This window comes from Ovis aries, chromosome 23 (assembly GCF_016772045.2).
Source record: "Ovis aries strain OAR_USU_Benz2616 breed Rambouillet chromosome 23, ARS-UI_Ramb_v3.0, whole genome shotgun sequence".
NCBI lineage: Eukaryota > Metazoa > Chordata > Mammalia > Artiodactyla > Bovidae > Ovis > Ovis aries.
The window spans coordinates 7,485,076-7,501,122 of NC_056076.1; the positions used below are offsets into that span (position 1 = coordinate 7,485,076).

General features: G+C 42.5%; 1 protein-coding gene across 1 annotated transcript in view; it reads left to right on the forward strand.

Annotated features, from left to right (window-relative positions):
- Nucleotides 1–10,285: 10,285 nt before the first annotated feature.
- The window catches only part of CD226 (CD226 molecule), a 117,225-nt gene continuing 111,463 nt past the window's right edge, over nt 10,286–16,047 (forward strand). The window contains exon 1 of the mRNA XM_060405585.1: nt 10,286–10,457. The gene's annotated coding sequence lies outside the window, so the exon portion shown is untranslated. The remainder of the gene's footprint in view (nt 10,458–16,047) is intronic.

Here is a 16,047-nt window from a genome sequence, read left to right on the forward strand (position 1 = left end):
AAGTGTGCGGTAGTTTGAGCATTCTTTGGCATTGCCTTTCTTTGGAATTGGAATGAAAACTGACCTTTTCCAGTCCTGTGGTCACTGCTGAGTTTTCCCAATTTGCTGACATATTGACTGTAGCACTTTCACAGCATCATCTTTGAGGATTTGAAAGAGCTCAACTGGAATTCCATCACCTCCACTAGCTTTGTTCATAGTGATGCTTTCTAAGGCCCACTTGACTTCACATTCCAAGATGTCTGGCTCTAGATTAGTGATCACATCATCATGACTGGGTCATGAAGATCTTTTTTGTACAGTTCTTCCGTGTATTCTTGCCACCTCTTCTTAATATCTTCTGCTTCTGTTAGGTCCATACCATTTCTGTTCTTTATCGAGCCCATCTTTGCATGAAATGTTCCCTTGGTATCTCTAATTTTCTTGAAGAGATCTCTAGAGTTTCCAATCTGTTGTTTTCCTCTATTTCTTTGCATTGATCGCTGAAGAAAGCTTTCTTATCTCTTCTTGTTATTCTTTGGAACTCTGCATTCAGATGCTTATATCTTTCCTTTTCTCCTTTGTTTTTTGCCTCTCTTCTTTTCACAGCTATTTGTAAGGCCTCCCCAGACAGCCATTTTGCTTTTTGCATTTCTCTTCCATGGGGATGGTCTTGATCCCTGTCTCCTGCACAATGTCACGAATTTCATTCCATAGTTCATCAGGCACTCTATCTATCAGATCTAGGCCCTTAAATCTATTTCTCACTTCCACTGTATAATCACAAGCGATTTGATTTAGGTCATACCTGAATGGTCTAGCTGTTTTCAATTTGAGTCTGAATTTGTTAATAAGGCCTTCATGATCTGAGCCACAGTCAGCTCCTGGTCTTGTTTTTGTTGACTGTATAGAGCTTCTCCATCTTTGGCTGCATAGAATATAATCAATCTGATTTCGGTGTTGACCATCTGGTGATGTCCATGTGTAGAGTCTTCTCTTGTGCTGTTGGAAGAGGGTGTTTGCTATGACCAGTGCATTTTCTTGGTAAAACTCTGTTAGTGTTTGCCCTGCTTCATTCCGCATTCCAAGGCCAAATTTGCCTGTTACTCCAGGTGTTTCTAAACTTCCTACTTTTGCATTCCAGTCCTCTATAATGAAAAGGACATCTTTTTTGGGTGTTAGTTCTAAAAGGTCTTGTAGGTCTTCATAAAACCATTCAACTTCAGCTTCTTCAGCATTACTGTTTGGGGCATAGACTTGGATAACCGTGATATTGAATGGTTTGCCTTGGAGACGAACAGAGATCATTCTGTCATTTTGAGACTGCATCCAAGTACTATATTTTGGACTCTTTCGTTGACCATGTAGCCTAGTCCATGTCTTCTGAGAGATTCCTGTCCACAGTAGTAGATATAATGGTCATCTGAGTTAAATTCACCCATTCCAGTCCATTTTAGTTCGCTGATTCCTAGAATTTCGACGTTCACCCTTGCCATCTCTTGTTTGACCACTTCCAATTTGCCTTCATTCATGAACCTGACATTCCAGGTCCTATGCAATATTGCTCTTTACAGCATTGGATCTTGCTTCTATCACCAGTCACATCCACAACTGAGTATTGTTTTTGCTTTGGCTCCATCCCTTTGTTCTTTCTGTAGTTATTTTTCCTCTGATCTCCAGTAGCATATTGGGCACCTAATGACCTGGGGAGTTCTTCTTTCAGTATCCTATCATATTGCCTTTTCATGCTGTTCATGGGGTTCTCAAGGCAAGAATACTGAAGTGGCTTGCCATTCCCTTCTCCAGTGGACCATGTTCTGTCAGACCTCTCCACCATGACCCGCCCATCTTGGGTTGCCCTGCAAGCATGGCTTGGTTTCACTGAGTTAGACAAGGCTGTGGTCCTAGTGTGATTAGATTGACTAGTTTTCTGTGAGTATGGTTTCAGTGTGTCTGCCCTCTGATGCCCTCTTGCAACACCTACCATCTTACTTGTGTTTCTCTTACCTTGAATGTGAGGGAATCTCTTCATGGCTGCTCTAGCAAAGCACAGCCGCTGCTCCTTACATTGGATGAAGGGTATCTCCTTACCACCATTGTCTGACCTTCAACGTGGGATAGCTCCTGTAAGCCCTCTTGTGCCTGCGCAGCCACTGCTCCTTGGGTTGCTCCTCCTGGCTGTGGGCCCTGGCCTCAGGCGTGGGTGGCTCCTTCCAGCTGCCGTCCCTAGCCTCAGACTCGGGGTGGCTCCTCAGGTTCACCGCCTCTGGCCTCAGGCGCGAGGTGGCTTCTCCCGGCCGCCCCTGACCTCGGACGTGGGGTCTCTCCTCCCGGCCGCTGCCCCTGACCTTGGACGTGGGGTGTCTCCTCCTGGCCACTGCCCCTGACCTCTGACGCGGGGTGTCTCCTCCCGGCCACCACTGACCTCAGATGCAGGGTAGCTCCTTTCGGCGCTGCCCCTGACATCGGACACAGGGTAGCTCCTCTCGGCCGTTCCTGCACCATCACAGCCTGGCACTCTAGGCCACTGCCCCTGACCTCAGACGTGGGTAGCTCCTCTCTGTCACGCTTAGTGAGCCAGCTCTCGCAGCCGCCTGCACTTAGTGAGCTGGCTCTGGCAGCCGCCTGCGCTTAGTAATAGTAGCATTGAAAGTGGGCACCCTTGTCTTGTTCCTGACTTTAGGGAAATGCTTTCAATTTTCACCATTGAAGATAATGTTTGCTGTGGGTTTGTCATATATAGCTTTATTATGTTGAGGTATGTTCCTTCTAGTCCTGCTTTCTGGAGAGTTTTTATCATAAATGGATATTGAATTTTGTCAAAGGCTTTCTCTGCATCTATTGAGATAATCATATGGCTTTTATTTTTCAGTTTGTTAATGTGGTGAATTACATTGATTGATTTGTGGATATTGAAGAATCCTTGCATCCCTGGGGTAAAGCCCACTTGGTCATGGTGTATGATCTTTTTAATGTGTTGCTGGATTCTGATTGCTAGAATTTTGTTGAGGATTTTGCATCTATGTTCATCAGTGATATTGACCTGTAGTTTTCTTTTCTTGTGGCATCTTTGTCACATTTTGGGATTAGGGTGATGGTGGCCTCTTAGAATGAGTTTGGAAGTTTACCTTCCTCTGCAATTTTCTGGAGGAGTTTGAGTAGGATAGGTGTTAGCTCTTCTCTAAATTTTTGGTAGAAATCAACTGTGAAGCCATCTGGACCTGGGCTTTTGTTTGCTGGAAGATTTCTGATTACAGTTTCAATTTCCGTGCTTGTGATGGGTCTGCTAAGATTTTCTATTCCTTCCTGATTCAGTTTTGAAAAGTTGTACTTTTCTAAGAATTTGTCCATTTCTTCCACGTTGTCCATTTTATTGGCATGTAATTGCTGATAGTAGTCTCTTATGATCCTTTGTATTTCTGTGTTGTCTGTTGTGATCTCTCCATTTTCATTTCTAATTTTATTGATTTGATTTTTCTCCCTTTGTTTCTTGATGCGTCTGGCTAATGGTTTGTCAATTTTATTTATCCTCTCAAAGAACCAGCTTTTGGCTTTGTTGATTTTTGCTATGGTCTCTTTTGTTTCTTTTGCATTTATTTCTGCCCTAATTTTTAAGATGTCTTTCCTTCTACTAACCCTGGGGTTCTTCATTTCTTCCTTTTCTAGTTTCTTTAGGTGTAGAGTTAGGTTATTTTTTTGACTTTTTCCTTGTTTCTTGAGGTATGCCTGTATTACTATGAACTTTCCCCTTAGCACTGCTTTTATAGTGTCCAACAGGTTTTGGGTTGTTGTGTTTTCATTTCATTTGTTTCTATGCATATTTTGAGTTCTTTTTTGATTTCTTCTGTGATTTGTTGGTTATTCAGAAGCTTGTTGTTCAGCCTCCATATGTTGGAATTTTTAAATAGTTTTTCTCCTGTAATTGAGATCTAATCTTAATGCATTATGGTCAGAAAAGATGCTTGGAATGATTTCAATTTTTTTGAATGTACCAAGGCTAGATTTATGGCCCAGGATGTGATCTATCCTGGAGAAGTTTCCATGAGCACTTGAGAAAAGGTGAAATTCATTGTTTTGGGGTGAAATGTCCTATAGATATCAATTAGGTCCAACTGGTCTATTATATCATTTAAAGTTTGTGTTTCTTTGTTAATTTTCTGTTTAGTTGATCTGTCCATAGGTGTGAGTGGGGTATTAAAGTCTCCTACTATTGTGTTATTGTTAATTTCCCCTTTCATACTTGTTAGCATTTGTCTTACATATTGCGGTGCTCATATGTTGGGTGCATATATATTTATAATTGTTATATCTTCACATCACTCCCCAGTCTTAACCTCTGGAAACTTCTAATTTGTTTTCAAATTTCTCAATTGCAAAAAATGTTTTGTCATTTCATGAATGCTGTATAAATGGAATACATTTAGTGTGAAAACTTTGAGGCTGACTTTTTTTACTCAGCATGATTCCCTGCAGACTGATCCAAATTTTTGCATGTATCGATAGTCTGATCCTTTTTATTGTTTAGTAGTATTATTACATAGTATAGAATATACCAGATACCTGTCTTTTATTTTTTTTGGAGTGAATGTAAATTGTGTTATGTTTTAAATTTGAGGCTGTCTGTTATTATTCTTAGCATATGGAAATGCAGTTAGTCTTGTGGTGTTGATCTTGTATACTGCAAAATTAGTGATCTTACTTGTTAGTTCTAGATGGAGAAGGAAATGGCAACTTCTCCAGTACTCTTGCCTGGAGAATTTCATGGACAGAGGAGCAGGACAGGCTTCAGTCCGTGGAATCACAGAGTTGGACATGACTGTGCAACTAACTTTCACTTTCATTAGTTCTAGAAGATTTTATAGATTTCTTGGGTTTTCTACATAGATGGTCATGGCCTCTGCAGGTAGGAATAGTTTTACTTCTTCTTTCCTAATCTGTATACCTCCTGTTTCTTTTTCTTGCTTTATTGCAGTGGCTGGAACATCCAGTGCTATGTTGTATGTTGTGGTTGTTTAGTTGCTAAGTTGCGTCCAACTCTTTAGTGACCCCATGGACTGTAGCTCACCAGGCTTCCTTGTCCATGGGATTTACCAGGAAAAAATACTGGTGTAGGTTGCCATTTCTTTTACCAGGGAATCTTCCCAACCCAGAGATTGAACCCACATCTGCTGCATTAACAGGCGGATTCTTTACCTCTGAGCTGCCAGGGCAGCCCACTATGTTATATAGCAGTGAGTAAAGCAGACCTTATTACTTCCCCCACAATGTTAAAGGGAAAGTATTCAGTCCTAGCTATAGGTTCTTTGCAAGATGATTTTTTTATCAAGTTGAGGTAATTTCTGTCTGTTTCTAACTGATGAAGGGTTTTTAATGTGAATGGGTGATATGCATTTTTCTGTCAAATTCTTTTTATATGTCAGTCAATATGATTACATAATTCTCCCTCTTTAATTTGTTGATGTACTGAATTACATTTATTTGATTCTCAAATAAGAAGCAACTTTGGACAGGTAAAGAAGGGAGTAGACTAAGACTTTGAAAATGAAGCCAAGGTATTTATATATGAATGTATTGCACAGCATTTTCCAAAGTGTGTTCTGAGATGCAGGCTAATAGAGGATACCTAAAGATGTAATTTCATGGTCAAATGGATTTGAGAAACAGTAGGTTAAACTAAATTCAGGGGGGTTCTTTGCTACTGAATTTATGAGGACCTTTAACACATTGCATTGAATGATGTCTGTATTCTAAAAGGGGAGTAACATGTGTAAAGTTTCCAAAGCCAGTTTATCCACAAAAATCCACTTTCCATAATTTCTGTGATAACTGGAAGATGTGCTTTGGGAAACATTGCCATGGGAAAAAATTTTCCAGTGAGAATTTCTGACCTGGGGAGTGTCATTGAAGAAAAGCAGTGTGCTGTGATGGCTCTTGCACATGGAACTTCATACAGATTTCCTGTCTGCTGAAGGCTCACTTATCTCTTGAGCAGCGAAAAAACCTGACTCCCGTGGGTGAGCAGAGGGGTGTTGAGATGAAAAGTGTGTACTCTACAGTCTAATCAGTTCAGTTCAGTTGCTCAGTCATGTCTGACTCTTTGTGACCCCATGGACCCAGCCCTCCAGGCTTCCCTGTCCATCACCAACTCACAGAGCTTGCTCAAACTCATGTCCATTGAGCCAGTGATGCCATCCAACACCTCATCCTCTGTCATCCCGTTCTCCTCCTGCCTTCAGTCTTTACCAGCATCAGGGTCAGTCCAATATCTGAGTCCAAATTCTGGTTTTGCCACCTGAGAGGTGTGGGGAATATTGAGCAAATTACTTCAGTCTGTGCCTCAGTTCCCTCAAATGTAATGTAAGAATAGTAACAATTCCCATTTTCTAATATTTTTAAAAGGTTTAGTGAATGAAACACTTAAAGCGTTAGAAAAGTGTCACTCAAATGGTGACCATTTAATAGTGCTTTATACCCGTGCTGTTTACAGTTGAAGGATTAAGTGAGATGACCAGAAAAATGCTTAATGATTTTTTTACTCAGAAAGTAGTTACTGGGGAAGTGGACCCACAGGCAGTTGTTCCCTGACCAGGGATAAAACCCGCGCCCCCTACAGTGAAAGCGCAGAGTCCCAACCACTGGATAGCCAGGGAAGTCCTGTGAACGAGTTTCTTTACGTTATACATGTTGAAGTAGAATTTCTTTGCTGCTGTTGCTGCTAAGCTGTAGGATGACTTAGAAGCTGGTGAATATGCTCTCATGTTGGATGTTTTGAGGACCAGCACAATGAGCGTGTGGATGGAGAGGCTGCTTTAAAATATTTTCTTTGCCGCTGCAGTACTTGGTGATTAACAATGAGGGGTGGAAAAAGACAACTCTAAGATGACACCAGGGTTCGGACTTGGCATTAGGGAAATGGCTATTGTAGCCCTCACCCCCTACCCCACCCCCGCCATGTATGAAGTGTGTCCTGAATAGTAATGTGTCAGCCAGATAATTGTAGCATTCCAATTAAAAAATCATAGATATTTCAATTTCTGGTTTTAATAAATGCAGGAAAATAAAGAGTTCCATTCTGTTATGCTGAAGTATGAAATCGGATCAATGTTGGTAAAGGAACAGTCTGATTACATAGCTGTACTACAAGGAAAATTATGCCCACGACACAATTTTGAACTCTGAGGACATCCCAGCTTTTTATTTAGGGCACTGATGTGGTGGAATGGCTGCTCAGAGGAAATTAAGAGCGAGAAAGGCATGCTGGTGCTCAGGATGAAGAAAAACAATACAATGAGGAAGAATTGGAAAGGTCCCTAGAGAAATCAATAAACATAACCTAAAGAATGGGAGACAAGGAAAATGGGATTGCAATCACAGAGAAGATTGGAGCAAATGGGAAAGTCAGTCAAATGACTGAAAATAAGCCAAGTGTGTACATTTTAACACATGCTGCAAGCATAGTAAGGGACTTGACTTTGAGTCAGAATATAGCTCGATCTTGTTTTCATCTTATTTCTAATTTTCTTGTATACTGCCTTTGGATCCCAACCATTGGGAACCGGCCAGAGAACAGAATGGCCTTTCTGTGAAACTAACAAGTCTAAAACATTTGATTACAAATATAAATATTTCAATGAGTTAGCATTTTAGTCAATAAATGTACATGTATTTGTGTATGCTCACATTTAAAGTTTTCCTTCTCTCTCTCTCTATGCTTGTTATCTCTTCCCCCAGATCGCCTTTTCCATCAGCCCTCAGGATGCCAAACTACAGCTCTGAACATCATGAATGAATTTTCTTAGATGATATTGCTTATTTCTGTGCGAAGTATTAGGGCTTTGAATAAACCAGAGTCAGTGCTTTGGGGAGGAATGAAGGAAATAAATTCATTTGCATTTTGTTGTTGTGGTTGGCAGAGTAGTGGCATCCCAAAGGTGTCCATGTCCTAACCCCTGGAACCCATGACTATCTCACCTTTTGCAGCAGAGGAGACTTTGCAGATATGATTAAAAGTTCAGGACTTTGAAGTAAGGAGATGATCGTGGATTATCTAGGATGATCCAGGGCAATCACTGGGTCCTTAAAGGTAGATGAGGGAGGCAGAGCAGAAAGTCAGATGGAGCTGAGACCAGGGAAGAATGGTCAGAGAGAGGCGATGTTGTTGACTTGAGAGATGGAGCAAGGGCCTCCTCTGGACCATCCACAGCTACCTGGAGCATGGATGCAAGGCGTTTCCAGGGAGACCCTGGCGAGGAGGCTGCTTCCAGCCTCCTCTATGCAGAGCCCTAACAGCTGTCCACCACAGCTGAAGAACAGTAGTAAACATAGTTTCACAGAGAGCATGACTTCAGTTCAGTAGAAATGAAATCCTACTTATCTTTTGATTTCCAGATCTAGTGCAGGTGCATTTCTTTGGCAGAATCTAACTTAAAATCCTGCTGGCAGGGGTCTGGTAAATGCAGTGCCCATTGTTCTAGCTCCTGAAGCACAGGGGAAAACATGGGAAGAGAAGACAGTGCTGCTTAGCCGGGAGATGAGCTGGTACATCTGGTTGACCACAGTGTCCTGTCTCCTCCCAGGACTTCATGAGAGCCCAGAAGGAGAAGGGGCTTCTCTGGTGCCTCAGACAGTAAAGAATCTGCCTACAATGGCGGAGACCCAAGGTTGACCCCTGGGTCAGAAAGATGGCCTGGAGAAGGGAATGGCTACCCACTCCAGTATCCTTGCCTGGAGAATTCCATGGACAGAGGAGCCTGGTGGTCTACTATGGGGTCGCAAAGAATCGGACAGGACTGAATGATTAACACTTTCACTTTCAGCAGGAGAAAGCCTTAAACTCAAGCCAACACTCTTATTTTTTGCTCGTTTGTTTTTTGTTGGCCATTGAGGTTGATTTCGTTACTGCTATATAACCTCCCAACATCTGACCGACGCTTAATCCCCCTCACCCTCCCAGCATAGTTTCATCATAAATATCGAGTGTTTCCATGGTCATGGTTGTGCACATGCTCTTTCCACATGGTCCATCTAGGATCTTTCATGCTGTTCCTTTCTCGAATCATGCTTTGTCTTCCTTAAAGTTTATTGCTGCATTATTTTTCATTTGCTTAAAATTTCATGCTCTTATTACTCATTCAATCCTCAAACTCCTTCCAGTCATTGAAATCTCTTCTCAAATTGTTCAGATCTCATTTCTTTCAGAAATCCCTCTGCATCTCTGAAGGGCTTCAGTCTGGACTGATTCATCTCTGTAACTAGTGCATAGCTATCACCTTGGGGTTGCCTTGAGGTTCTGTTTGCCTCTCTCCTGCAAACACTTATTTATTGAGCTCCTGTGGGGCATTTTGGCCCCCTTCCCCTCCCCTTATTCCAAAAACAAACTTGAAAGTAAACGTTCAAGCAGAGTTATTATTTATTGAGCGCCTGCTGCATCCTGGGCACTGCTCTTGGGTTGGGGATACAGTTGGAGTGACCAGCTGCCCAGGATGCCTGGGACTGTCCTGGCTTTAGCACTGAAATCCCAGGTCCTGTGAAACTGCTTGGCCTCAGGTAAACCTGAATGGCAGGTCATGCTTGGCACAACCATGAACAGGTAATATTTGCTCTCAAGGAACTCATGTTCAAGTTGGAGAATCCAGAGACAGACACAAAACATGAGAATAAGACATAGGCACAACTGTGAACATAGTGCAGCATCCGGTTAGGAGAAATGTGAAGTATTTGTGTATTGGTTCATCTGTACACATTTCTGTATATTACTTTTGTATCCTAGCACATGTATGTTTTGTGCTGTTTTAGAAAGTAAAAAATTTCTTTCAGTGACCTGGGATGCAGCAGTATCGAGAGTGCAAGAGGCCAAATAAGATATTCAGAGCTTTGGGCCTGAAATTCCCCATGTGGGTGGAGGGCCTTGCCTGGGACAGCATGAGGGTGGGGTTTGCCAGGCTGGGTGCTCCCAAGGGGCTGGCAGGGTCCGTGCTCTCAGCAAAACACTGGGAGCTGGAGGCCCCACGGCGTGTCCATGATGAAGTGGGGTTTGAACTCCAGTGTCATTGCAAAGCCCACACTCTCTTGTTTATGGGCAAGTAACTCTCGCTCTTGCTCACTCACTAACCATGGTGCAGAGGGAATATTGTCACTTAGCAGCAGCCCAGAGAGATGTGGGAAGCAGAGGAGGAAGGAAGGAGCTTGGTCAGGGGACAGCTGTGGGGATGAGATAGGAATATCTGCGAGTTCCCGTCCATCCATGGACAGTGACTTCTCCTGTTTCCTGGGGCCTCTGAACAAATTCCTAGAGAACTTAGTCCTCACTTGGGCCTGATGCTCAGTTCAGGAGCCCTGAAAATGTCTGTGCAATAGTTGTTTTCTTGAGACCCTGAGACCATTAGGAGAGAGGCGAGGTACACACAGAAGAGGAAGAAGAAGACAGAGGCCAGCAGAGGCCCAGGTGCAGTCTGCTGGGGCTGGCAGTGCCACACCAGGTGAGCAGAGGCCGGGCCTGCTGGCCCGCGCAGAGCTTTTCTGAATGGATGTCTTATTTTTATGAGCATAAGTAAGTGTGTGTCAATTGCTCAGTCATGTCTGACTCTTTGCAATTCCATGGACTGTAGCCCACCAGGCTCCTCTGTCCATGGAATTCTCTAGGCAAGAATACTGGAGTGGGTAGTCATTCCCTTCTCCAGGGGATCTTCCTGACCCAGGGATCAAACCCAGGTCTTCTGCATGGCGGGAAACTATGAGCATATGTGTATTGAAAAAAGTTCTTCCCTTGGTATGTGACATATTTTGCACATTTAAGTAGAGACCTGTACAACCACTGAAGAGCCATGGAGCATCCCAGCCTATGGGTTTAGCAGCATGAGCTGAGCCAGTTGCCTAGAGAAAGGCACGCAGAGAGTTCCTAGCTTTCATTCATAGAAACAGTGCTGTAATAAACATTCAGGTGTTTAAACACAGATCTTTGCTAAACGTGTTGTTCTGTAGGATAAATATCTTGTGGTGGCCTTACTGGGTCAGAGGAGACAATAAGTCATAGCTTTAGTTTTCCATGTAGAAAATGCAAACCTGTTTGAGTCTACACTCACAGGATCTGGCATTTGTGTTTCTATCCACTCTTTTTTTTTTTAAATTTCAGTTTATTTATTTGTTGGCTGCACTGGGTCTTGATTGCTGCTCAGGCCTTTTTCTGTTGTGGTGCGCTGGCTTCTCACTGCGATGGCTTTGTCACGTGAGTGTATGTTCCTTGGTTCTTTGTCTCATCACAACAAAGATTTGGAGCGACGGACATTAAAGCCCTCGGTGCATCACAGCTCTCGGGTCTTAGACAAACCGTGTTATAGCTCTTAGGCAAATCAGTCTTACAGCTCTGTTTTATTTAGAAGATAGCAGGAGAATCCATCCTCGAAGCGTGAGGGCATGCCAACCCAAAGACTCGAAGAGAAGAGAGTGGAGGAGCGAGCGGGGGAGAGAGAGAGAGGGGGACAGAGAGAGAAAGAGCGCACGTACGTGGGAGAGAAAGAGAGAGAGAAAGCGCTGTGGCTCCTCCTTTTACATGTTTCTGCCTCCACCTGGGCCTGCCCTATGCAAATTGGGCTTAGCCAGGAGTGCTGTTTGTTCTGCCTGAAGTCTTCACTCTGGTTCTCGGACCTTCCTTTGACCTTCCTTGTCTTCTAGCTGCCACCATTTTGGACTCCTTTTCCCTATTCTACCTACCTAACAGCTTCACCTGTTGCAGAGCAGACTCTAACCCGCATGTGCTTCAGTAGTTGCAGCTCGCAGGCTCTGGCGCACAGGCTCAGTACTTGTGATGCAAGGGATTAGTTGCTCCACAGCATGTGGGATCTTTCTGGACCAGGAATTGAACCCGTGTCCCCTGCACTGGCAGCTGGATTCTTATCCACCTTGCCACCAGGGAAGTTCTCCATCTACCCTTGTTAATAATGATCACTTTCATTTTTCTCATTTATATATTTACATTTATGAAGTGAAAGTGGCTTAGTCATGTCCGACTCTTTGCGACCCCATGGACTGTAGCCCACCAGGCTCCTCAGTCCATGGAATTTTCCAGGCAAGATTGCTGGAGTGGGTTGCCAATTTGCTTCTCCAGCGGATCTTCCCAACCCAGGGATCAAACCCGGGTCTCCCACACGGCAGGCGGACACTTTACTGTCTGAGCCACCAGGGAGACCCTTTCACCATATGGAAAGGCTAATGAAGGAGATCCTATGCAAGCATCCCATCTCTATGATCTCAGTCCTGGGAGTGGCTTGCCACTCCTCTCGCTCCTGACAGGAACTGATAAGGAACAGAGGGCTCAAGAGAGATGGGAAACAGCACACAGGGATACTACTGTTAAACATTCCCTGACAATTCCCCCTATTTTATTATATTTGTAAAAAAGGTCCTGACCATTTGAGTTTGTTTAGTTTTAACAATTTTTGCAGAAAGGCAATGGTAAACAACAAATATAATTGCCAAGACAATCGCCAGAGTTACAGTTCCAGACCCAATGCTGTGGGTGATGCTTTGAAACCATCCTCGTGGGTCTAGCCCAGATAATTGATCAGCTAGTTTTTCAGCTAAAATTTCCAGATGGGGGGTGAGGGCAGACTTTTAGAGAAGGTTTCAAAGATTTCTTTTTGCAATAATTGTACATTCAGAGAAGCATTATCATGTATATTTTGTAAATGAAATTTGATTTTCTCCCAGTTATAGGCGCTATTATTGAATTGAACAAGAGTAACACAAAATTGAGTAGGATTCCAATCACATTTTAGTATCACTTGTTTTTGTACATCTATTAATTGATCTCTAACCCACTTGACAGCTGTTTTTAGTTCCTGTATTTCATTTTGAATATCCTCATCTATCTGAGCCTGAGTGGCCCACATAGTATGAGCATCTTTGGTCCAATTTTGGATAAAATTATGTGTTTGAACTGAGGTTTGTAAAGCAACGCCAGCGATGGCAGCAGTGGTGCAAATAGCTATTAATCCCCAAATGCCAAGAATCAGCCATCCAATGAATCATTTAGATCATCAGAGTAATTTAGTAAGTAACTGGGAAGCAAGCCTGGACATGGGACCTTCTTCCCAGGGCCCTTGGAGATTTACTGGTAACCACAGATTACGTCGAGATCAAAGAATCAAAAGGGATTCATTTCTTAAGGAAATAGAAGAGTTAAGACAGGTATACAGTTTTCAATTTATGCAAGTTACAGAATGTAAAGTCTTAGTGAACTGTAAGTTCCCTATGGCTAAAACAAAAGGAAGGGGAATACAAGCCTATATGAAATATGATTGATTATAGCAAAAGAAATAATTATTATGACTACGACTGGTTCCTGTGACATGTCCGGTCCAAGTTCCAAGTTCTTTGGTGCTCACAACAAATTTCCATATGTTTGTTTATCGAGGATGATCCGAGGATGAGGGGGTGCCATTCCACCGTCAAGCCAGCCAAGAAGTCCTTTGTCATGGTAATGTTTCATCATAGTGTTAGTAACTTTCCAAGCCACTTGAGTAGCATAAGCACACAGTGCTATTAATATCATCTGAATAGTTAGACAACCACATACCATGGGGTTCCCAATCGACAATGGTGTGGCTAGCCACAAATATTAGTTTTCCTGATTTGGCTTGACATTTGTCCCAACGAACAGGAGTATATTTAAAGTTCTTATAAGTAAACCCTTTACATAATGTTCTTTGTTCTTTCCCTAAAGTTTCAGTAGTATAAACATGGTTCACAGACAAAGAAAGGGCAGTAAATAATCCAAGCAATGTCTGAAAGTCTGCTTTTGGAGGCAGGACTAAAGCCCAAGTTTGTCCGCTGACTTTTATGCATACTTACCCTGGGCTCAGGCACAAGGGAAGGACTTCATAGCCTAAAGAAATGTTGATTAGTTTTCCCTCCTCCCCAGGGTGTGAGGGCCCCTTCACATTCCAGGGAGGGGGCATATGGGTGGAGTCACTGGTTGATATGTCCTTTCTCCATCCATTCTACGACCCGCAATAAAGGGGGTTTGGGTAAGTAAGCCCAGTAAGTATGATTAGTTAATCTGGCTCGAGCAGGGGACATGCAGGCCAACAGAGCAAGCATAGTGATAAGAAGGTTTTCAGGACTCCATGGCATTCCCTGTTGAGAAACCAGATTTTCAGCTTGATTTGTAAGGGTTTTTATCTGTCTCCAAGAGGGGAGGTCATAAGGTTGATGTCGCCGAGGACGGTGCTTCCTGGAGATCTTTAGAGCCGACATGGCCCATATTGGAATTTCTTCCTCCTGGGGTTTTTGTTGTTTCAGTCTCCATTTTGAATGCCACCTCTTTGGGTCGAATCTTCCGAAGAGGAAGCCATGTGAGTTCATTAGATCCATCTGGGAAAATACAAAATATCCCTTTCCCTGTAAGATTATTTCCCCAGATTTCCATTGCTTATTGAACCTGTCTTGATACCAAATGGGCAGAGGAAGAGAAGTGTCCTTCAATTACTCGAAATGTTTTTCTGCTCTTGTCAAGATATCTCTTTGTGGTAAGTTTGAAAATTTTAAGACAAATAAAACTGTACTAATAATAGTTATAGGTTTAGAGAATATCTTATGTTGGAATCTAGTAGAGTCTGCTTTAGAAAGGGGAGATAGCAATGTTCCAGTGTATTCCCCATTTTTAATTTTTTTATTTGCAATTTTAGTGCATGATGTGAATAAGAGCATATAATTCGTTTTGCTGAGCAGAATGGAATTTAGTGTAAAAAACTTTATATTCTTTGAGAGACCAGAATGAGGCTTTAGTGTTCTTAGTCCCATCTATATAGAAAACTTCAGCTTGAGGTATTGGCTGTGAGCTGACGATGCGGAAAATAATAAATTCAGTATTTTTGAAGAAATTCCATAGCTTGTTAGAAGGATAATGAAATGAAATTTCTCCAAAATATCCAGAAAAGCCATTTGGAAATCAGTAGAAGTTTGTAAGGCATTCTCGAATTGAGATTTATTGACAGGTATCACAATTTTCTCCCGGCAACCTTGATTCCAGCTTGTGTTTCTTCCAGTCCAGCATTTCTCATTATGTACTCTGCATAGAATTTAAATAAGCAGGGTGACAATATACAGCCTTGACGTACTCCTTTTCCTATGTGGAACCAGTCTGTTGTTCCATGTCCAGTTCTAACTGTTGCTTCCTGACCTGCATACAGATTTCTCAACAGGCAGGTCAGGTGCTCTGGTATTCCCATCTCTTTCAGAATTTTCCACAGTTTATTGTGATCCACACAGTCAAAGACTTTGGCATAGTCAATAAAGCAGAAACAGATATTTTTCTGGAACTCTCTTGCTTTTTCCATGATCCAGTGGATGTTGGCAATTTGATCTCTGGTTCCTCTGCCTTTTCTAAAACCAGCTTGAACATCAGGAAGTTCTCAGTTCACGTATTGCTGAAGCCTGGCTTAGAGAATTTTGAGCATTACTTTACTAGCATGAGATGAGTGCAATTGTGCGGTAGTTTGGGCATTCTTTGGCATTGCCTTTCTTTGGGACTGGAATGAAAACTGACCTTTTCCAGTCCTGTGGCCACTGCTGAGTTTTCCCAATTTGCTGGCATATTGAGTGCAGCACTTTCACAGCATCATCTTTCAGGATTTGAAAGAGCTCAACTGGAATTCCATCACCTCCACTAGCTTTGTTCGTAGTGATGCTTTCTAAGGCCCACTTGACTTCACATTCCAGGATGTCTGGCTCTAGATGAGTGATCACACCATTGTGAATATCTGGGTCGTGAAGATCTTTTTTGTACAGTTCTTCTGTGTATTCTTGCCACCTCTCCTTAATATCTTCTGCTTCTGTTAGGTCCATACCATTTCTGTCCTTTATCGAGCCCATCTTTGCATGAAATGTTCCCTTGGTATCTCTAATTTTCTTGAAGAGATCTCTCGTCTTTCCCATTCTGTTCTTTTCCTCTATTTCTTTGCATTGATCACTGAAGAAAGCTTTCTTATCTCTTCTTGCTATTCTTTGGAACTCTGCATTCAGATGCTTATATCTTTCCTTTTCTCCTTTGTTTTTTGCCTCTCTTCTTTT